Below are 24,411 nucleotides of genomic sequence, written 5' to 3'. Positions count from 1 at the left end.
TAGCTGTACTTTTTGTCCAACAATAGGAGTTTTTAAGATATTTAAGACTATATTTTTATTTCCTTTTGTAAATGACGTTTAAGAGTATACAATTCCGTTCACAAGTTAAGAAGTAAAAAACATAACTAACAATTTATAAATAATTTCTAAAACAACCGAATCCATGTCCTGTTTACGCTTACTGTCAAAGATTGAGCGCAACCTAATGAAGTTAGCAATACCTGAAGGGCGTCAATGACTCTTTTAGAGTAAAATTTTCATAGTTTTATCATTGCCGTCTTTGAATTTTTTTGTTGTTCGTTCCAATCTGTTACTCAACATGCCATCGATATACATTCGAACTTAAAATTCCTTTTAAAGTATTTTTAATGTTTTATTGATGACTTGTCACTTTGGTAAACAGTTTAAAATTAAAGAATTAGATTTATCAAACCACTGAAGCTCAAATAACTGAAAACCTCGAGATACTCTCTTTCCTCACTGATGCAACAGGTGCAATTGCGGCATATTTGTGAGCTCCGCTGCGCGCTTTAGTAATCCTATATTGTAGAAGCACGAGGCATGCATGATATTACAGCTGCATATAAGAAACCACAAAGTTCATAAATCTTTTGACTAGTACACGTGTACTTCAAGGACCGTCCAGGGACACCAACCACATGTTTACACCTTCCCGAACCAGACTTGAACGTAATGGTGCATTAGAGGAAACACGAAAGATGAGACGTCCTTCCTAACGAGATGGAAATTTTAACCGCATGAAGTTTCTTACTACCATCCACAGATGCTTCTAGAAACATGCAATGAATAATTCCGAATTTAATCCATTACTTCATTTTATCTGCATTTGCATAATACCCTGCGAGCCACCTCTAGGGTTTTTGGCATCCTTGAACTATCTCGCTGGGTATTTTGTATTTATAGATAAATCGATTTCTTTTTCTTTATCTCAATTATGTAATAATGGAATATAGGTCAGGGAATGAAATGTAATTTTCTTTGCCGGCGTTTTGATAAATTTCTTATATCTCCTTCAGGACTATGAATCATAATGCTTACAATAAATTAATACATTAGGGCAGGGGTCTCCAATTTTCTAGGCCACGAGGGCCACATTCCAAGTTCCGAATCGCCCCGCGGGCCGGATAGCAAATTTGCCGATGACTGAAGTATTCGATACCAACGTCTACTGAAGAATCCGGTGGCGTCTTTTTTATTTACGAACAGTTGAAGGTGACTTTGACGCGCAGTACAGCGCTGCAATGCTCCTAGAGTTAAACGAGCGAGAATCGCGTGCTACTTAAAACGAGTGCGCGGGCCGGATCCGGCCCGCGGGCCGTATTTTGGAGACCCCTGCACCAGGGTATGAAAGAAAACTGGCCTTTTTTATTTTTATATTTTATTTTAATATTGCAAAAAAACGTAAAAACCTTTCATGCCTTCATGTACCTATTCATTTATTGTCACCATTATGATTGATAACCCTGAATAAGATAAAAGAAATGTATTTAAACGTCGGCAAATAATGTTGCCCTTCATTCCCCGACCTATACTCCAAGACTTTATTTATTATTTTATTTATTGATGAATTTTAACCAATAAGTAATTCTGAAAATATATTGATTGCCAAAATTGGCGCTCCATAGGAACACCATCATAGATGAGTTTTAATGTGGCTGCATCCATGAAACAATTCCAGAAAAAACAAGGAAAATGTGTTCAAAAATATGTATAAGTTAAGTTAAAATAGAGTAGAACTAAGAACATAAATTAATCGTCGATGTTAGATTTTGTTTTTTATGTGCCCATTTTCGTTCGATGGTTTTTCGTGTTATAACTATAATGCTCATCAGTTCTGCACCGACATAGGCTTTTCTCATTGCCAATTATAAATGAGGCATGATCAAGGCACAATTTCCCAATAGTAAGCGAGGCAAAAAAAATATTTGAGAGCTTTTGCCTTTTTCTGGGGATCGTTTACACAATCTCCTTTGACACAGCTATTTAGCGGTATCCTATCGTACAATTCCTCTCTTAACTTCCATTTATACCATGATATCGTTGGATCTGCGCGTATGCATTTTATCTGTCTAATGGCGATTGATTGTATTATCTCGAGGTCACTCTATCTCCAATACCTTTAGCGGATTAGTTAGAATTCTGTTGTGAGAGACAATGCCACAATCTTACGATCAGGAAAGGATAATTTGCTCATTCGGTGAGGCGATGAAGGTATGGTGATGAGGATTGTGTGGAGCCTTGGCAGGGAAAGACCGCTAGGGAGGCCGCAATCCGCTGGCATTAAGGCGGGAAAGCTTTGCATGGTTGGAATAAGCGAAAAGGGACGTGGAAGGTGAAGGCAAGAACAGTGCACATGCAAGGTCCGTCAGTGATGATACTGCCACCATAGCTTATTAGATTCTATGACTATATGATTCAAGACTTTATGACGATAATTGAAACAAATCCATAGATTGTCAAACGATTCTTTGTGTACATTGACCCACAGGTTTATAATTTATTGCCCGAGAAAATGGCATTGTAAAAAATGTAAAACTATTCTAAAATTAGCCAAGTCATGGATGCTAGTTGTGGAAAATATTCTAATATTTTTTATGCAATGGGAGAATTTTTTCACTGGTAGCATATTAATCTTTATTCCGTATCATTACTCATACAAGCAATTCGTCATATGCTGATAATTCATTGTTCATAGTTAATTTCATTCACTTTTGAAATAAATATATGTGAGTACATTAAACGCAATTAAAAATTGAATCGTAAGCAGTGCATACAAAATGATAAAGCTTGCTTCAGCATAGGTTTTCCTCACTGAGATACAACTTGTATCATACAAGTAGGTGAGGCTATTTAAACCTATACTAAACCTCTCAAATTTCTCGAATTTAGGAAAGGATATTCTGGATTGCTAACTCTGTAATCTTAAGTTTTTTTAAAGAGTTTTTCAATATCAATCAATGGCTTCAAACAGGTTAGATTCGATTATCATCCAAACGTTCAATCAAATACGCCATCGCACCCTATGTTGGAATCACTATAATACTTACTGGAACTAGATATCTTATAGGTAAAACCCCAAAGTAATAATAGTTTACTTGATATTCCTACCCCGATCTACTTTCCAGGGTCGTTCCACGCCCACACCGCAGACAGGGTTATAATTCTGATTTCTTTATGTTCTGCTCCTCCTCCTCCTAGGCTTTGGATCCGCATAAATTATTAAGTAAGTAAGCTTCCCCAACCATTGCCACCGTGGAAGACGTGGGTGAAAGGTAGACGTAGTTCGTGATGCGATTAAACGAAGAGGGAACTCCGGGAGTAAACCTGTCCAGTGAATGCGATGAGATGGAGAAAGTAAAGTAGAATTTACCTCAAGGGAGACGTTTTAATAAAATACAGGGACTATCAAAAAATAATATACGTATTTCGAATGCATGTATTTTTACTAAACTTTAAGACGCACGAATGTGAAACTTTGCACACACATTTAATAACCTCTCAAGTTTAGATTACAGAAGTTAAATATCGATGGCTAAGTTCTAGTAACACGCCTAGGTATCTCAAAATTTGGCAGGTATGAGTTAATACTGCTAATAAAGTTAGTAAAAAGTGAAATTCGAGCCAAAAACCAACTCTTTGTTTGCTAATGAATGCTTCTTTTTCATTTTTATGTATTTTTGGTTTTTAAGTTAAATAAAAATTGCATACGGTTAAAAATATAAATAGTTTTTTTTGTTCTCTCGTGAAAAGTTGCTATTATTGAGATACGTGATGTTAGAATTTAGCCATCGATGTGTCCTCCATCAGCGATACGAAAAATATCACATCGATACTCAAATTCCTCCCATCCTGGGGCTAGCATGCCCTTCGTCACTAATGTTATGTCAGAACGGATCCGGTTATCCACCTCTTTCAGGTTCTTTAGGAGTGGTGGTGCATGAACGTTGTCTTTGACGTAAGTCCCACAAAAAGTCACAGGGTGTCAAATCCGGTGACCTTAGATCCCAGCTGAGACATGCTCCTTGGTGATCAATCCAACGCAACGGTTCGGTAGAGTAATTCAGGTATGTAACGTCGTGCTCATGATGTTCGGCGTGATTGATTATGCATTGATGTTTGAATTGTATTTTTATTTGTATGCGTATTTGTGTTAATATTGGTGGCTTGGAGTTGAGGGCGCTATGGTGATGGGAGAGTAAACAGCGGATTGTTAGTGTGAGAGCCATTTTGGATGGAGGAGAGGAAATAAAGCTCTAAAGATTATAAAAGATTGTTATTGTCTGAGAAGAAAAAAAAGGTTGCAACATCACAGGTATTCACGCACTTGGCGACTCCAGTGCCTCACGTCGCCGGAAAGTCATTTTAGTTGACCGCACTAGGCTCTGCCATTTGGGCTGTCTCTGGTGGATTTCGAGATATTTTGTTTCGGCTATGTTGTTTACCTATACGAACACAGTATGGTAGTAGGTTTACATTTTAAGAATGGGATATGGTTTGGGAGGAATGCGGAATTGGAGGTTCTTGCTTTGCCGTTGGGTTGGGGTTGTAGCTCCGGAGGTCGATGAGTTTGATATTTTCGGTCCGGGGTAGTGATTTACTGAAGATGTTGAGGTTTGCTTTTAGTTCATACGTTATCGGGGTGATGCTCGATGGTAGCCAATTCCTCGTGGTTAGTTCTGGGTAGTTTCTTCACGAAAGTAGCAGAGAGCTACTCAATGAAATGGTTGGTGTTCAGGTTGTGTTCTTTCTCAGCCTTGGCTGAATTTCTTGTTGAAAATAGCTCCACAGGTACGTTATTCGTCATTATGATTGATGCTAATTTAAAATAATTTACCTTATCATTACTTTTTGTGAGATTATTACTACCATATGATGACTTATTTGCTAAAAACTTACATTCAAACGAAATAAATATTATTTTATCTGGTAATTATTTCAGCAGCTATAATTTCCTCTCCAAGTTGTGACAATTTGAGACGCATTCATATCGCAGCAATATGATATAAGTTTTATATTTGCAACGCAGTTTAAGTTCTTATTTTGTCGATTGTATTCAAAATAACTTTGAAAATCACTCATTTACTTTAGAGAATACGGTAGTTTCCTTCATCAAAGAAAACGAAAGGCATTGATTGCGATTCGTTACCCACCATTAGTGTATTCATAATGCACAAATTATTTGGTTTTTGAAATACCGGTTTAGACGAATGGCAAGGGTCAAATTTTATCCTCATTTGAAAAAGGCCATATTGGCGCCCATGCGATTCCACTCCGCATGACGTCACAGGGACCTAGTTTCTACACGAGAGGATAGGAGTTATACATCGTCTGAGGTTACCAATGCATGCATGAGGCACAGAGCTCAGGGAAACATGTCTTAATAATCACCTATTAAAACTGGCTAAGTTCGGAAAGTTTTCTTCGTTTGATAAGGTATTAATAAACCTTTTTTAAACCAAGCGCTACCATCCAGCAAGGTACTCAGCTATCCACTAGCATCCTGCGACGTATCAGCGCTAAGCCTCGCCTCAAGGTCACCTCACCGGGCGGGAGGGGGAACCAGAAATACGACGTACGGAGATATTTCCCGGCATTCATACTTAAGCGTCGCGTTTTCGCGCGCTTGAAAATTTTCACTTTTCATTTAATCGCGAAAAATAGATGTTGTCATTTAAAAATCTAAAAGCGTGAAATACGTACTCCAGGAGTAATGATCTTTCGATTAAAGCAATAAAAAAATAATAGGAAACCACCCTATTAAGTCGCCAAACTGAATAACAACACATTATTTTTGTTTTTACATTTTAGGAGCAATTAGATGCTTTACTTTTATCCATTTTTGGGTAAACTGCTTGCTGATGATGTGTTAACTTAGCACTTATTGGCTTATGCAACGAAATATCAGGAAAAACGTTGCCTTGCGCTCAATAACCTAGGAAAGTTGTAATTTAGCGACTGAGTTACCGATTTCACGTGAATGAGCAGTGAAAGTAACAGAGAGCAATTTAATAGGTGCTCAAGAAAGAATGACAGTCCAGTCCACTTAACAGTACACTCGAAAATTGTTTACAGCAGAGCAAAGACACAGCATTTTTAACATTTACACATCTGAAAATTCAGTGATTTTTTTTTAAGAGAAAAAAGAGTCGGAGTCACCCCATTGACCAATCTTTAGGCTTCGTCGCTGGTTTGATGAATGAATCACTCAATTTTCGGAATTTTTTGTTATTTTTATTTCATTTCTACTTTAGAGATAGTTTACACATACAGCAGTGTTGCCATTTTATAGTTGGTCAGATAAAAAACTGTAAAATGGCAACACTGCTATATGCGGTTATTTATCTATATATATAAAAGAAAGTCGAAAATCGTGTTAGTTAGAACACTTATAACTCGAGAACGGCAGCACCGATTTCAATGAGATTTTGTTCTTTGGATTCGTCTCAGGCGGGGTTAACATATAGGCCATTAAAAAAAGGATAATTTCACAAAAACAATTCATCTCTTTCCTATGGACATGCTTTTAGGAGTTATAGTAACACAACAATTGATAAGTCGGTCAAAACTACAGATTAAATACTTTGTTTTGTTTTTACCACTATAATAACTGAATTTATTAACAATATAACATTTTAATTACTAAATATATTCAAAATATTAATTAAATTGAAATTACATTTTTAAAATTAAATTCGAGCTGATTGTAAGCCCAGCCGTGGCCCAGCTCGAGTTGACACTTCACTACCGTGTTTGTAAACAAATCTCCAAGCAATTGTTGACAAACGGTAATGTCCGTGTTCCTGTCGAGGAATCCAGTAGTTTGCTCATCAACAAAGAGTTCCAGAATATGATTGATCACCAAAAGAATCAAAGATGGTTGATTTAGCGAGCAAGAACGAAGATATGGATGACTAAAACGAGGTAAATTCAAATAGTTCGTACTCTGCATGGATTCGAATCTTTTAAATGTGTAACAGACGAAGACGAAATCACCAACTATCTATCTGAATATTTTAAGTCCTTGGACGTACCTGGCTTACCAAGGCACGATTTACAGAAAAATGTAGTTTCTGTGCTCATGATCTTTCGAAGCCTAAACCAACCATAACTATCCAACGGAACGTGTTTGATCATTAAAAAAATTGGTGATGAATGTGATTCACGCAACTTTACTCAAAGGAAAATTCAAAGGTTAGGAAGTCCTCATTCCGTAGATTCCATGATCTCAACTCATATGCCCTTTTGAGCTAAAACGTATTCAATTTACAATTCGTGTTGCATTCGTGATAACGATTAAAAAATCGCATGGTCATTCTTTCAGTTTTTGTGTTGTTTGTGCTCATATACTAATGAAACCCCATGATTTTCTCATGGTCAATTTAGCGTGCTATGTTCACGAGTCGATAAACCATCCTCTGTATTTCATCCTTCGCTTCAAGTGAGGAGCTAGGATAGGGGGTTTTGGGCGCAGCTAATACCACGGGTCTGTAGGGTATAGAAATCTCGCTAAGGTAAGCGGTGGTAAGGTGTGGGGGCACTTCCCTCAGACATTTTTTGAGATAAATGGTTCAAAATAGTGGGTTTTGCGGCTGTGTGAATAGTTAAATATGTTTTGTTTGTTAGTCATCCGTCCCCCTAATATTAATAACAAAATCTTTCATAAAAAATTCTCTAAGCTCTTGGGGGGGGGGGGTTATCCCCCAAAACCTCCCCTCGCTGCGTCACTGCTTTGCTTCGCTATATTTATTTAGCTTCATCCGCTTCATCTTGTGCCTGATAACAAAACAAAAACTGTTGTTTCTCAGAAGGTGCTTGACGTAAGACATTAAACCCGAATGTGTAGGGCTCACCGTGGTGCGTTTACGCATGCAGTACATTTACGCAGTGCATTTTTTCCAAACAGAGATACTAAAACTGGCGCGCCTTAAGTCATTTAATGCGAATGCTGCTTCATAGGGGCTTTTCTTGCACGATTTTGAGCATCAGTCAAGCGTCGGTCTGGGGTCGTGTCAACCTGCCCCCTGAATGGGCCAAGTGTATGCAACAGACTTGGACCTAGAAACATTTTTTACAGCTAATAACGCAAATAGCCAACAACTGAATGCGTATAATTTTTATTTCATGAACTGCTTTATTAAACCACAATGCCCAAAATTTCTTAAGCTAAAACGTAAGAAAATTTGTTGAAAAAATCCGCGTAAACGTGCTCCAATTCACCCTATGTAGATTCAATAAAGAAAATGTCTTTCTGACAAGCAATTTTGGTACTCATTTACGTAGTTTTATTGAATTTGTACCCTTATTTTATTATAATAAATTAAACATGATTAAAAACGATACAGCCGCTCCTGATTTATAAATGATGTAAGTAAACTGTAAGTTCATTGATTGTTAGGCGGTACGAAGTTCGCCGGGTCAGCTAGTCTTTAGTATAAAAACAAAATTAAGGTGATAAAAAATTCCTATCCTCAATGGCATTGCAAAATGTCTACATGAAAGGGAAATATCGTATTAATATACATTAGAAATCCTTCACTTCGTATGTGTTATAGCCGCATGATCGTCTTTCAGTGGTCTCATGGACACTCCCTCCATATGGAAAACGAAGGTTCTTGAAGCTCATTATTCACAACAGTTCCCTGTTTCCGTTCGATGTTTAAACAAACATGACTGGACAAATCGAGGCGAGAGTGGCACTGCATGCAAATGGTGGTCTGGCTTCGTTCGCTAAGAGTTCGCGACTGAAACAACGCCCCCTGCAGTGAATTAGGCCAAATGCGCCGTCAATTAGCACGGGGGTGTGAATTGCATCAGCAGCGCGAGGGTTCTTCATGATCGGACGCTTGCGGGAGACGTTTTGCGGGAGTGGTGACTTATTTGCTCATCCAACGACACATTGCGGAAAAAGTGAGGCCCTTTTGCTTAGTAACACACTGAGAAAGGTGTAAATTAATGTCAGAATAGACTATTTCGTAAGCACGAGCGGCGAAAGTAATACAGCACAATCTAATAGGCGCACATGAAGGACGTATGTGAAAATAACTCACCAATTGCTTTCAAGTAATCCCTTACATAATAATGAAAGAAAATTACCAATGTGAGTAAATGGATTATTAGGTAAAATAATCAGCAATGATGGCGTCACTCGCTAGGACGACCCATTGCATGCATTCTATTTTTTCCATTATTCTAACCTCGTATAGGTTCACTATAAGAATTACTGACCGTTGGCAAGTTATCCCTCTGCATGAATGTTCACGATTTTTTTTATTATGCATAATATATTTATAACTTTGCGGCGTGCATCTTCTTCTATTCTTCGTGCTGGCTATTTTCAAACATCCTAGAACTGACGGGGGTAATTATGTAACTGTGAATGAAAAGTCATTTAAAACAGCATGAAATGGACCGGGAATCGAACCACGGGCTTACCGGGCCACTTATCAGACCACCACGTTATCCAGGTTCGTTAGTAACACCTAGTACCATGAGCCGCGGTACAAAATAATTAAAGAACCTGGATAGCGTAGTGGTGTGCGCAGTGGCCCGGAAAGCCAAGGGTCCGTGATTCGATTCCCGGTCCGAGGAATTTTTTTCTCATGACAGTTCTTGTATACATATACATAATACCCCGCAAGCCACCTAAAAGGCGTGTGACAGGGGGTGTTAGGACACCAGCCGTTTACAGCTTTAAAAAAAAAGTGCTCTAACGAAGTTGGGACTAGCGTTTATTAAAGTTCTTTATGGTTCGGGGGAAAAACGAATTCCCATATCTATCCGTTCGGCAAAACATCTCTCTTAATTTATCGCTTCTATCGGACCTGGAAATATAGTGTGGCTCTAATATTATGTTCTCTGTGTCGCTCTTAAAGATATCCATTCTCAATTGTTCAAGCAATCTAAGCCTAGCGCGCAGTCTCCGAGTCTCCAGCGGCTCCCAGCCTAATTCGCTTAACATCTGGGTAACACTGTCTGTACGCCCGTAGCAGTTTTTGACGAAACGCGCAGCCTTCCTTGGTATTTTATTCAGTTCGTGGATTAAGTCTTTCTGCACCGGATCCCATACGCTCGCTGCATATTCAAGTCGGACGAGAGCGAAATAGCACCTTTCTTTTACTTTCTCATCCGAAAATCTTCCCACAATACGCTTGACGAATCCTAATTTCTTCAGGGCTATGCCGCAAATATTTTTATGTGTGTTCCCCACGTGAGGTTCGAGGTTATCGTAACTCCCAGGTAGATACTTCACTTCGTCTGCTGCCTTTATGTTAATACCATCCACTGCATAAACATGGTTAGAGTTGGACGAATTCCGCAAGAAATGTACCACCATGCATTTGCTGAGATTAAGTTCGAGTCCCCACTTTTGGCTCCACAAATGAACTTTAAGTCAGATGATAGAATTTCATAGTCAGAGTGATCTATGATGAGATGTATAGATGTGGATTGTCTTGCATCTAGCTCTGTCCTTCGAATGTAAGGACGCGATAACAGTCCTTCCCCCCGCGTTCCCTTCCTTCCGCCTCACTATGGGTATATGGGCATTGGTCAGCCAGCCTCTCATCCATAGGTTCACAAACGCCAAAGAGGGCGAAAGGCCTCCGAGAAACACCTGCAGGATTCCCGCACCCATTCCACTTGTACACCCCGAGGAAACGGCCTTCGAGAGCTGACCATTGTTACATCCCAGCTCACTCGGGAGGCAGGGAAACTTTTCCTCTCAACAATTTCTTCCGCGCGTCCCCATGGTGATCGGTTCTTGCTCAACACTACCCCGTAAACCTCCTCATTGCCCATTCTTCGCTCATCCGATTGCGACAAAGGCCTTTTGTTCGATTTCGTCCGTGTGTGCTGTTCTTGCCTTCGTCTTCCTTTACTTCCGCGTCCCTTTTCGCCCATTCCAAACATGCAGAGCTCTCCCGCCTTAATGCCAGTGGTTTGAGCGGCTTCCCGCGTGGTCTATCCTCACCAAGCCCCAAGGCTTTCCCATACAATCCTCATCACCATACCTTTATCGCCTTACCGAATGAGCAAATTGTCCTTCCCTGATCGTAAGATGGTATTATTTTACAAAAGGTACAATCCGGATTTCGCCTTCAAACCTTCACTTTCCTGTAGTGTTTTTGCCTCCTGATTAACGTGGTGACATTCATTCCTGGCGGAAATCAATAGTTTTCGAGATATTTTAACTTTTATGGATAGCGATTTTCGGGTTCTGCGCATGCGCCGCCATTTACGATCTTCACTTACTCACCCTTTACTTTACGCACTTCACCTTCTGCGCATGCGCAAACATTACCATGCCGCCCAATTTAAACTTTCATTCAATTTGGTCAGAAAGTGATTTACCCGCTTTGCCAACTGGACCAGCTCGAAGGATATTTTTTTCTAGTTGACCAAGTCGTACATGTGCCCGGAAAGTGATTTACCCGCTTTACCAACTGGACCAGCTCGAAGGATATTTTTTTCTAGTTGACCAGCCCGTACATGTGCCCAGAAAGTGATTTACCCGCTTTACCAACTGGACCAGCTCGAAGGATATTTTTTTCTAGTTGACCAGCCCGTACATGTGCCCAGAAAGTGATTTATCCACTTCTACCTCCCACTTTGTTATGTATTGGACCATCACTAGGGATATTTTTCTCTTGTTTACAATTTCAAACGTGTTCCGTGAAACTCATTTACCGCCATTCCAATATGGCCGCGCATGCGCAGAACCCGAAAATCGCTATCCATAAAAGTTAAAATATCTCGAAAACTATTGATTTCCGCCAGGAATGAATGTCACCACGTTAATCAGGAGGCAAAAATACTACAGGAAAGTGAAGGTTTGAAGGCGAAATCCGGATTGTACCTCTTGTAAAAATTTACCCGTAAGATTATGGCATTGCGTCTCGCAATAGAATACTAATTAATCCTTTGTAAGAGAGAGCGTGGCCTCGGGATAATACCATCAATAGCCATTAGACATGTAGGAACGCTTATTCGATGATCAAAAGATATCGCGATATACGTGTATGGAAGTCAAGGGAGGAAATATGCGAGAGGATATTACAAAATTGCGGTGTCAAAGTGGATCGTATAAACAATTCCCACGTAAAGAAAAATGTTCTCTCATAATTTTTTTCTCTAATCCCTTAATGCTGAGAAATCGTACCTTTGTCACACCTAATTTATTACTAGCATTGAGAAAAGCATAATAGTTAGTGCAGTAATTATGATAATTCTACATCTGCATCTACATAACACTTTGCGGGCCATCTCTAGGGTGTTTGGCATGGGGTGACCAATCATCAGCATTAAGCAAGCAAAATGCATGCACGCCCTACGGCCATAATAATTTTATGCAAAATAACAAAAAACGCATGCGCATTCATTCAAAGGAAATGCTCAACAATCGTTAGTAATTTGCAAAGCAAATTAATGCAAGAATAGATCATTTAGAGTGGAAATATAGTAGGGGTCACATGTGATGTTCTCCGTGGACGACGAAAATATTCTCTTCGCTTATATTCTATAGATAGGTACGTTCGATAGAAAACCTAATGCGGTTAAGTTTTCCATCTTGTTGGCGAAGGATGTCAGCTTCCATGTTACATCTTCTGCACCATAACGTGCTAGTCTGGTTCAAGAAGTAGACATGTTGAAAAAGTTTAAAGTATACCGGGACTAGCTACGGTGATAACTTATACGGGAGTCACCCGCAATCCACAATCATGCGAAAGATCCACAGAGAAAAAATCATCCGCCAAAATATCCACAGTGAAGAATGACGCCTCGGTAGCTTAACTGGCAAAAGCACTCGACCGGAAATCGGGGGATCCGGGTTCGTATCCCGGTCAAGGCGGATGATTTTTTCTCTGTGGATCTTTCGCATGAAAGTAGAAATGTTGTCAATTTCCCCAGATGGTGCCCGAAAGTGCTAGCTTTCTAGTTGTGAGATTTCGGAGCTCATTAGTTTCATACATGCAGTTGTAGTATCATCCGTTCCTCATCCTTCTTGAACATAGGACTGGTGTGAAAAGATTAGCTGATAGGAAAATTGAGTGGAGGATTGTTGAATAGTGATGATTAAACCACATCTACATCCACATACTAACCTGGAACCTGCCTCAACCGGCGTGTGTCGGAGGATGTTAATACATCAGCTCTTACCTTATTTTTATTTACGTAGACTGCTTGAGGGCGTTGCGGGGCTCACAAAATATCCCGCAATTGCACCTGTTGCGTTCGTAAGGAAAGAGAGTGTCTCGAGGTATCGAGTTCATTATCACTGGTTTAAGGAATCCAGTTTTAAAGCTAAACCGGTAGTTGTTACGATCAATTTGATGTAGCCGGGTTAACCGGGAGTCTAAATAATCGATGATCGACTTCTTTTCGCTCAACGACTCACGAGTCATTTGATTCATTCGGTGATTCGTTCACTTCGAACGAATCAACCGAGAACGAATCGAGCCATCACCTTGGATAGCAGTCTCTCTTCCTATTTCGCAGCCATCGTCGCTTGGACACGCCTTCCTCAACACGCTAGATGGAGACTTATGTATGCAAATGTGTTTCCCTCGTGGGCGTCGGGAATGGAAGTAAATATGCGTCCATGGGTGGCGCGTGTGCTTTAGATGGAAAGAGAGAGTCCTTTGGAGCGATTTGCGTGGGCTTTTGTTTAAGGTCGACGCGTTTCGCTTCGGAGTTAGAATAGAACGGAGCGTCAGCACGTTCCATCGCCTCGTCCACATGGAAAGATCGAAGTTAAGGCAGATGTGTACGAGGTGTGTTCGGAAAAAATGCGGATATTTTATTTATATTTATTTATATCACACCAAAAACAGCACTAAGGCCTTTCCATTGGGCTTATAAACAAAATAAATTACGTAAATATAATTTAAAAACATGTATAAAAATAATCTCATAAATAACAACCATTTTCAAAAAAATGTCCGTGTCAAAAAGATAGTCTTTTCAATTGGTTGTTAAAATTGGTGCGGGAGGCAAAGATGTCAAGAGAGGAAGAAGTATTTGAGAATGAATTTAAAATAGAAGGTAAGGGGTAAAAGAGGGATCTATGAGATATTTGCCAGACGGACATTGGGCTGGTGTAGAGCTTCAGTATTGCGGTTTTTGCTAGCTGGAATGTGTAGGGGAAAGAATGTTAGGAGATCACATGAAAATATGGTTATTTATTGATGTTTGAGAATTTAAAATAGTCTTTATTCTGATATTTTGGAAAAATAATTATTTATTCCTGTTCTCGCATTTAAAATAGTCCTTGTTATATATTCATCATATAAGAGCAGGAATGCCCAAACTATGGCCCGCAGGCCACATCCGGCGAACCAAACAAATTCATGTCTATTTACTCACAATTCTAATAAATGGCTCATCTAATCTGGAACCTGATTTGAATGAAAGTTCGAAGTAAAAACGGCAGTATCATTCGTCCAACTAATTTGACTGCATGAAACTGAAGCCAGGAATCTATTTAGTTTACCCTTTATTTTTTTCCAACAATATATTTTTATAATTTTCCAAGTTTATACTCTAATTAATGAGGAAATTAAATTACTGGCACTGATTTGTTTTTTTTTCTATTCCTCCTGCCCGCATATATGTGGGAAATATATAATGTGGCCCTTATACTTATTGAAAATTTGGAGACCCGTGTAGTAGGAGGTCATAACAATTTCGTTCACTATTTCCACGTTTTCATCGGATGTTGATGTGCTAGGCCGTTCGACATCTTCAACGTCTTGCAAACGCTTTTATCACTCGCAAATCCTTTTTTTACTCAGAGCACACTAACCATTGCCCTTAGTTAACATTTCACACACTTTTTTACTCATTAGTAGTTTACCGTTCCTTTATTTCCTAGAATTATTTGATCCATTAATTTTAACAAGTGAAAATCGCCGAACTCATAAAAACATGCCTAGAGTTAGCATCTACTGCAGAAGAAGCAAGCAAAGAATACCTCTGAAAGTTATATCATGCTTCTTCATATTATGATATACAGAGGATGAAGCAACATAATGAGTGGCAGTAATTGCTTAAACGGACCTTACTTTTGGAATAACCCTCGCACTAAACAATCAGGGCGAGAATTATGAACCGGCATCTTCGACCTGAAGACGCTGGCAGTAGTGAGACATCAGACATCGCCACAGCAACCGACGCGGTAGTAACCGGAAATGAAGAAGTCCAACGCACACCGCGGATAGCTCCGATCTCGTTTCTTTCATCTCAATAGGGTAGTTTCCTTCATCAAAGAAAACGAAAGGCATTGATTCCTTACCCATCATTAATGTATTCATAATATACAAATTATTTGGTTCTAGAAATCCCAGTTTAGACGAATGGCAATGGTCAATTCTAACCCATTCGCATCTTACTTTTTCATGGAAATTTCTAACCTAAATACCTTTTATATTTTTCCCAGAGTTTTCATTTACCTATTTTTTTATAGAATATGAAATTTTGTGACAAAAGGCATAGGATTTTTATAGGATAATTTTAGTTGTTTTTTTTGGCGCATGGTATTTAGTTTCAAGATAATATTCATTGAATAAAATATTTTCAAATGCAACAACAACAATGACGCTACCAGCAGTTCGCCGGCTCTTTACCTTAAGGAAAATCGTATCAAACTGGCGAATCGCCGTCTATTTACCCGAATGGGTTAACCTCATTTGAAAAAGGCCAGATCGGCGCCCATGCGATTCCACTACACGTGACGTCTCAGGGACCTAGTTTCTATACGAGTAGATGGGAGTTTCACATTGTCCGAGATTACTAATGCATGCATGAGGCACAGAGCTCAGGGAAACATCTCTTAATAATAACCCATTAAAATTACCTAAGTTCGGAAAGTTTCCTTCGCTTGATAGGGGAATAATAATCCTTATTTAAGCCAAGCGCTACCTGATAGCAGGGTACTCGGCTACCTGCTAGCAGCCTGCGTCGTATCAGCGCTCAAGCCTCGCCCCAAGGTCACCTCACACGCCGACAGCTGGAACCAGAAATACGTCACACGGACTTTTCCCATCATTCCTACTTAGCCGTCGCGTTTTCGCGCGCTTGAAATTTTTCACTTTTCGTTTAATCGCAATAAATAGATGTCATCATTCGAAAATCTAAGAGCGTGCAATGAGCCCTCCAGGAGTAGTAATCTTTCGATTTAGGCAATAAAAAAATAATAGGAAACCACCCTATTATGGGTCTATTATTTTTTCTCAATAGACAAACTCACGATGGAGTTAAAAAACATGAAATGCGATCTTTAAATCGTTCCGTTTGGCTATTCTATTCTCCCATAGGGCCTTTGCGTTCTCGTCTAAACGCCAATTAAAGCTAGAATGAAATAATATTTCCTCCTATTTCCGAAATATATCGCCCAAAACCGGTTTTCCATTGTCTTAGGCAATCGTCCACTGTTAGGCAAACGTCGAACAACTGTTAACCCGCCGAGGGCTAGTCTTGGCTCCTACTGACTTCAATTGGTATCTCCCGTATTCGGACTCATTCACTTTCCTAACAGTTAAAAATACGTCTTTCATCATAACGTGCCTCAGCCATAATTTCTCAGGTCATTTATACTGAAATACACTCACTTACATGAGAAACATTAATATATGTATCATTTCACGAAAGCTTAAGACTTTTCGACCGGATTTGACACTGCTTACAAATGAGAAACTACCAAGGCTCTACTCGAAGCACGGTTTGAGGCTTACAATACATAGAGCATATAGGTTTTATGAAAAATATGTAAGCAGGAAAATTTCATAGCCATTGAAAAGCGCAGGTGAACGAAAAAAATTTGCCGAAACCCGGGATTGAACCAGGGACCTTTAGATCTTCAGTCTAACGCTCTCCCAACTGAGCTATTTCGGCCGATGGTGGAAACGGCCTTCGGTAAGTTAGCAATTCATTTTGCTCAGTTTTGCCTGCACAGCGTTGACACTTTGATAGTTAAAAAACTTTTTGGACTACGTCGCCGCGTCAAGTTTAGGATGGCCCCAACATTCCCCAATCGATGCTGGTCTCATATACCTCTGAAAAATCGACCGGCATCGGTCTTTGTAATAAACTTCGGGACAAACCGAAAATTGACGCGGCGAAATGACCCAAAAAGTTCTTTAACTAACTTGACGAATATCCGCGAAAGTTTTAACGATGAGTTAATTTTTTTTAAATATGGTAGAAATAGGGTGGTTTCCTATTATTTTTTTACTGCTTATATCGAAAGGTTATTGCTCTAGGAGTATGCATTTCACGCTTTTAGATTTTTAAATGACGATATCTATTTTTCGCGATTAAATGAAAAGTGAAAATTTTCAAGCGCGCGAAAACGCGACGTCTAAGTATGAATGCTGGGAAAAGTCCGTGTGACGTATTTCTTGTTCCAGCTATCGCCGCATGAGGTGATCTTGGGGCGAGACTTTGAGCGCTGATACGACGCAGGATGCTATCAGGTAGCAGAGTACCCTGCTAGCAGGTAGCGCTTGGCTTAAATAATATTAATACCTTATCAAACGAAGAAAACTTTCCGACCTTAGCCAGTTCTAATAGGTGATTATTAAGGCATGTTTCCCTGAGCTGTGTGCCTCATGCATGCATTGGTAATCTCAAACGATGTAATACTCCTATCAACTCGTATAGAAACTAGGTCCCTGTGACGTCACGTGGAGTGGCATCGTATGGGCGCCAATTTGGCGTTTTTCAAATGCGGTTAAAATTGACCAATACCATTCGTCTAAACTGGGATTTCTAAAACCAAATAATTTGTATATTATGAATACAATAATGTTGGGTAACGAATCGCCATCAATGCCTTTCATTTCTTTGATGAAGTAAACCACTCTATTATCGAATTCTGTTTCGTTCAGGCTCTAGAGGAATGGTAACTAGAGGTCTCCAATGAATTTTGCTTGACTGAAGTATTGCAGAGTTCGTCTATGCATTGGCGTAACAAGATACAGATTTTTTAGCCCAGCAATCTATTTATTTACTTGAAGATAGCATACGTGTCTAAAAAACTACCCATAGAGGTTACAACATTAATGGAACTGCCTAAAGAGATGACTTTTGATGCCCGATGTTCTTTTAAGTTGACTCGAGTCAATATCTATTTCAATGTCGAGTATGGTTTCGGAGATCCTTTCAGCTAAAATTGGCTCATGTAAAAAGAAGATAAAGCCCAATCGGAGGAGAGAACGCACCAATACAATATAATCACCTCGTGAAAAAATTTATGGAAAAATAAATGATAATTTTTATTCTTTTTTGTTTTTGCCAAACGATTAGCAGAAGAAAATGTAGAACACGTCTAAATGGTATAAAAAATGTAGTCATAGATAAATGAATACATCCAAACTATGAAATGAATTTAGTTACAAGTAGTCCTTGAGATATCGTTCTTATACATTATGTTCTTTTAATGGCTTGAGGGCCACAGGCAAATTTTAGGCCATCTAATACCAATGGCTATCAGTCTGTTTAATGTTAATGATGAGACATGATGGTTCTGATGAATATAGTCACGAGTGCTGGTGAAATGATTATGGAGATTGAATTTGTGCCAGACGAGGTTTAATGTTTTATAAAAAGGACAAAATCTTGGATGTAGGCACAAGGTAATGTGAGGATGTTTTGGGTCATGAATTGGGAACCGCATGATTCTCTACAAGGTAGGTTTATCATGGTACGTATGGCAGGTTTCTGAAGAAGGAAGAACTTATTTAATAGTTTGGGTAACCCAGAGTAGGATGCAATACGTGGCCTTGCTATATAAGTAGCGACAATAGGCAGAGAGTATAACACTTTTAGAGGATGAAGATTATAAATATCTTGAGAAAAATATTTAATAGTGCAGATGTGATACAAGGCTAGAGACGTTCATATTATACTGGACATGAACGGCTAATAGTTTAGTTCAAGGAGTTGTGTTCATCATGTTGACATCAAGAAAAATATCTGAGGTTCTAATAATGCATCTATAATGAATAAAGACATTTCAGTTTTATTGCTACATAACTTAAGAGTTCTTCGTGCTCCACTCAGAAATACAATCAGGTAAAAATTGTGCGTCAGCAAATAACAAATCTATGGTGGACGATGAGGTAAAAAAGCTTGCATCATCAGTATATGTGAAATTGTAGTATTATAGATGCGTGTATTGGATTAGCTACAGGAAAGGACAATCACCAGCAATCTTCTCTCTGCATTAGTTTTTCGCAAAAAAGTTTTCAGAAAAAAAAATGAGTGGCGATATTGAAGTAAATTACTCTCTAGGTCCTGAATGACAGTTTCCCTACAAATATATAGATTTCATTATTTTTTTCTTCTTATCTTGACCTCGTTTAATTCAAGGTAAAATAGTTCTCTGAATGAATAGTTCTCATGATAAAATAACTGTTAAGTAAAATCAATAAATATGTACAAAGCTGAGCCCTGATGATAGTTATAAATAAACGGAAACATTGGCTGAAACTTTTTTGCATCACATACATAGACCTATACTCCGAGAACTCTTTTACCATGATTTCATTAATTTAAGATTGTAAAATTAATATAATTTCATGCTGCTGCGATGGAGTCGTCATGAATGGGTCTCACGTATTGTATTTATGTGTTCCTGAAAATTATAGCAATGAAAGAAAATTTAATGATCTCATCGTTGAATAATGCATTAGTTTTTGTTAACGCAGGAGATAGGTGTTTGGACATAGATGTTACATGTTGATGCTAGGGCAGAGTTTTTATACGGAATAGGTGTTATTTTCATAGGATGCGTTTTAATCAATTTTCCATGGCACGAGGGAAGAATTACGATATATTTTAATTTGGATGGCACATAAATTTACATCCTAAATAAGCATTTTTTCTGATTATTTGTACCTCAATTTTTATCCGAAAGTAATAACAAGCCACTTATACCTACCTATACAATCTAATTCTGATGATAACAGTGCTTTTGATAGTCCTGATTTGCTGTTAAAATGGGAATATTTATAAAAAATCTCAAATATGTCGTGTAGAAATGCTTCTGAGCGATATCCAGCATAGCGAAAAACTTGAAAGTACCTACTAGCTCTATGCTCACCTTTAACATTCAAACATGGCTTTACATCGGGGAATATGAATTAGGCTTGTTAGGTGTCTGCTCCTTAATGCTTTATACGCTTTAAGCAGGGTTAGAGGTGTAGCGATCAATGGAGGGAAAAGTGTATCACCTATCTTTTTATTTGCTATGGATATCATTAGTCTTCACCGTGTCGATTTCGATACGCTTTATGTAGCTTAACTTTTTTCATGTATCGAAATCACTTAAATAGTTTTGAACGGAAAAACTAGTGCCTTCAGCATGTTAACCTCGTTGTAAGATATCTCCCTGTGATTACGATGGGTCGGAAAAGGAGTGCGATGTAAGGTTAAACTGCGAGATATCGGTAAACAGATAACCGACCACGTTGAAAACTCTCACACCATCGCAACAGTTTTATCTTTCAACGCCGCGTGTTTTCATGCATGCCGCAGATTAGCGAGCAGTTGATTCCATTCGCCTCGTTGCATCTATACCTTGATCGATTCCATCGACCTTCTCAGAAGCGTTCGATACGGAGGATTTTCTCGCTATCGCAACCTCATGTGTGTTTTCACCTCACTTGTATGTCCTCCATCGCCTCTCCATATTGAATGCCATCAGTCTCCCATGAGATATTCGTTGCAGAGTTCAATGCCAATAGCGTGAGTACGTGTGAAACATATTGGATTTATGCAACTCTGAGACATTCAAACCGAGCAGTTTTTAGCCTTTTAAGTAAAGTAGGACCACGTTTTAATGCAACAAAAGTTTAACAAACTCTAACCAGTAAATGAAAAGTAAAAAAATACATGTAATTGGTCGACCTAGTAGTAAACAATCGTGTTACAATGGAGTGAGTGCGGCCATTTGCGGTTATACTTCATAAAAATGATGGACAGAGTACAGAAAGGCACATTTTTTTATTTGAGAGAGTTTGAGCTAACTCGATCCTATTTCCCAAATTCCCATTTCGCTATTTCTTTTCCATCTAAAACGGCCTTGAATCTTGTGTTGTATTTTCGACACCTTATCCGTGAGATTGTATGTTGCCGAGAGAGGATCTGTTTGCGTCCGAGTGAGTGAATGAATCCTCTGCCGATTCCCGTGTTGATCTTGTATAGCTCGTCCTCCACATAGGACGTATCAACTTCCACGCACAGCCTTAGTGTTTGTATGAGGAAATGCTCAGGATAAGGAGAGAAACACGCCTCGCTCCCTGCGACCTGTTTGCACAGACCCTCATATCAACCGAACCAACTCATGCCTCGTTCACATTACGATTGTTCCAGCGATTGTCGGAACATTCGTGCATTCACACGACGATGGTTAAAACCTGTGCTTCCCTCTAGTGCTGACATCTAAAGGGAACAGAAAATTGACGGTTAGCAAAGCTGTTGAGGTATGCACGGTCAAGATATTACTGTGTTCAACGTGTATTTACCGAATAATTTTTCTTCCGCCCATATTCATCCTTCCTAGGAAAAATCCATGAAAAAATAGAGCTTTTCGTCTTTCTCTTGCCGCTTCCTTTTCCGGTCTCCCAGCGCCTAATCATCGTAAAGTGGCAACGTTCGGAACTACGTGAACTATTGTCATGACATGCATTCACACGGCTATTTCGGCCAACTATCGTTAGGACGATCGTAATGTGAACGAGGCATCACTCCCTCCGGGCGGGGGCTGTCGATTCTTAGGAACAGTTGAAACGCGCAAAGGGACTGCTGATACAGTCAAGGTGTAGTTTTCACCGGAAAGTTTTGCTAATATTGATTTTACTGTGCTTTTCGCAACATAGATTACTAACTCGGAATGTGTATTTTGTTAACTGAATTCCGTGACGCAACACTGCAAAAAATTACAAAACATTGATTTCTTTTGCTTTTTTTGTTCATATCCCGGAATCTACCACCTTTAAAGGAATAGACTCTCAATTCAAAATTAAAATACATTCACTGAAACATAAATCTTATCACCGCGGAATTGAAAAATTTCTTTGTCCCGAATAGGCAATGCTGCCGAACCTCACCGAGGGCTAGGCTGACAGTTTTTAATATTCCATCTTTCTTGTTCTTCAACGGGGAGCAAAAAATTGCTAAATAAAGGTGGTACAACTAGTTTCGACGAGGCGGCGTCATCCTTAGGTTTCTGAGGATGACGCCGTTGCGTCGAAAATAGTTGAACCACGAAAATAAATTGAAGGATAAAAACAAAGTTTGTTCTTTTTAATTTTTGAATTGAATTTCCACAAAGTTGAGCCTCGGAATATAGAGATTATAAGTAAAGGTCTTGCACACTCATACTTACCTTGACTCAACGGCACACGACATTTTAGTACATATTGTGTCAAATTTCAACAGACATATATAAGGCACTCCTTTATCACGCCTGCCATTTTCAAATAAAGAAATACATTGCTCGGCCCATATATTTGCGTACTCTTACGTCCATGTACAAATGCGCTCTAAAATACTGTAATCAAGTAAAACTCACTGGAGTCCTCTAGTAGCCATTCCTCTAGATTCTGAAGAAAAACGTGAGTTTATCATTCCTTCAATATTAAACTAATTATCAATGTTATGCATGTAAAACTGAGCAAAACGAATTGCTAACTCACCAAAAGAATATGTAGTCACCGGCCGAAATAGCTCAGTTGGGAGAGCGTTAGACTGAAGATCTAAAGGTCCCTGGTTCAATCCCGGGTTTCGGCAGTTTTTTTTCGTACGCCCAAGTGCTCTTGGAGCGCCTGTGAATTTTTACTGCTCACATATTTTTCATAATATGCATCTTCTCTCTGTAACAAATTCAAAGCTTTTGGTGGACATCGAGTGGTAAGTTTTCCCCATTTCTAAGTACATATAGTCAAATGCTGGTCAAATGGTTGCAAGCTTTCGTGACACAAGGCAGTTATTACATTTCAAGGGAATATTTTGCAGAAATAAAAAGCGGTTGAAACGAAAACATCGAAAGTGTTCACAAACGTCACCCCTATTCCATGTTGCCATTGTTATAATCTACCTTGGACGTTAAATGTGAATTAAGATAAGATCAATATCACTGAAATGAACCAAGAAATTCTCGAAAGATTCCGTTTACGGCTTGCTTCCGTAGAAGTCGTTAATATTTGGTAATACCATTCGATAATATCATCGTCAAACTGACCTTGAAAATGGCTATATGTGTCGAACGGTCAAAAAATACTAAAATGAGTGATTCAAATATGTTAAACAAGCAATTCCTATTGAGATTCTATCCAATGGAAATGTTCTAAGTGCACACTCATCCCTTTGACTTAGCGAGCGGCTGGTGTCGCGTCGGTAACCGATGCAAAATCCTAAAAACGTCGCTATAAAGATAAGTAAATTTGCTAAAAACGAGTTAAAAATGCATATTCGTGTTGATTTGAAAAATAACAAGTCCTTCGTGTAATTACACATAAAAATCGAGATGAAAAAAAAAGTTTCCTTCGGGCCGGATTTGAACCAGCGACCTATGGATATCCATATCATTCCTTCTACAGTCCACCGCTCTACCAACTGAGCTACCGAAGGAGATGAGAAGGAGGGGCAATTTTAAGGATTTTATTACAGGCTCCGCATATTTTATGCTTCGATAGTTCATTGTTGTTCTTTTGACTTCGAAAATCAATTGTTTATAACCTAATTGCCTCACTGCTGCTTTGAACTTTGCCATCCCCATCATAAGACTGGGTGAGTCTTGTGGTTGAAATATTTTTCCATATTTCCAATTTATTACGTTAACTAAAGCATACGTATGGCCAAATACATTCGCATTATAATAAAAAGTTTTACTTTTTTGTTCCTTCTTTCTGCAACAAGTAACGATTTATTATTCTAAAGCCGTAATTATCAGCAGCTGTCCTATTGCATGCTACATGCTTCCTGAATACCTTTCTATTGTAGATTGACAACCATTCCTATTCCTTAACAAAATTCGTAGGTACACAAAATGCTTTTTAAATGTTCACTGGATGCCAACCGGCTTAATTGAATCCGGTGTTCCAATGTTTGAATCATTATTTATCATCAGTGGTATGCAATCTTTTTTTATTGTTCCACTAATTAATTAACAATAATGCTTATGACATGATTTAATTATCCTGGCGGAACCCTGACTTGCAATTGACAATTTCACAATTGCTTAGAATACTCATACTCTACCCGGATTGTTAACTTACCAGATTACAGATAAATTACAGTGTACTACCATTACATAATTTACTTCCCAGCATTACAGTTTTACAGATTACATTATTCGCGCAGTAGTCGCTCACGAGGCTTACGAACTACTCC

General features: G+C 38.9%; 3 non-coding genes across 3 annotated transcripts; 1 reads left to right on the top strand and 2 right to left on the bottom strand.

The window, feature by feature from the left end:
- Positions 1-16,835: 16,835 nt before the first annotated feature.
- Positions 16,836-16,908, bottom strand: Trnaf-gaa. The gene has a single exon. It is a non-coding gene; the product is annotated as a tRNA-Phe (tRNA).
- Positions 16,909-22,736: 5,828 nt separating this feature from the next.
- Positions 22,737-22,809, top strand: Trnaf-gaa. Its single transcript has one exon. It is a non-coding gene; the product is annotated as a tRNA-Phe (tRNA).
- A 751-nt stretch (positions 22,810-23,560) lies between these two features.
- On the bottom strand, positions 23,561-23,649 carry Trnay-gua. Its single transcript is given in 2 exon segments — positions 23,561-23,596; positions 23,613-23,649. It is a non-coding gene; the product is annotated as a tRNA-Tyr (tRNA).
- Positions 23,650-24,411: the final 762 nt, after the last annotated feature.

This window comes from Ischnura elegans, chromosome 2 (genome assembly GCF_921293095.1).
Source record: "Ischnura elegans chromosome 2, ioIscEleg1.1, whole genome shotgun sequence".
Lineage (NCBI taxonomy): Eukaryota > Metazoa > Arthropoda > Insecta > Odonata > Coenagrionidae > Ischnura > Ischnura elegans.
This window is presented reverse-complemented; position numbering and strand designations above follow the sequence as displayed.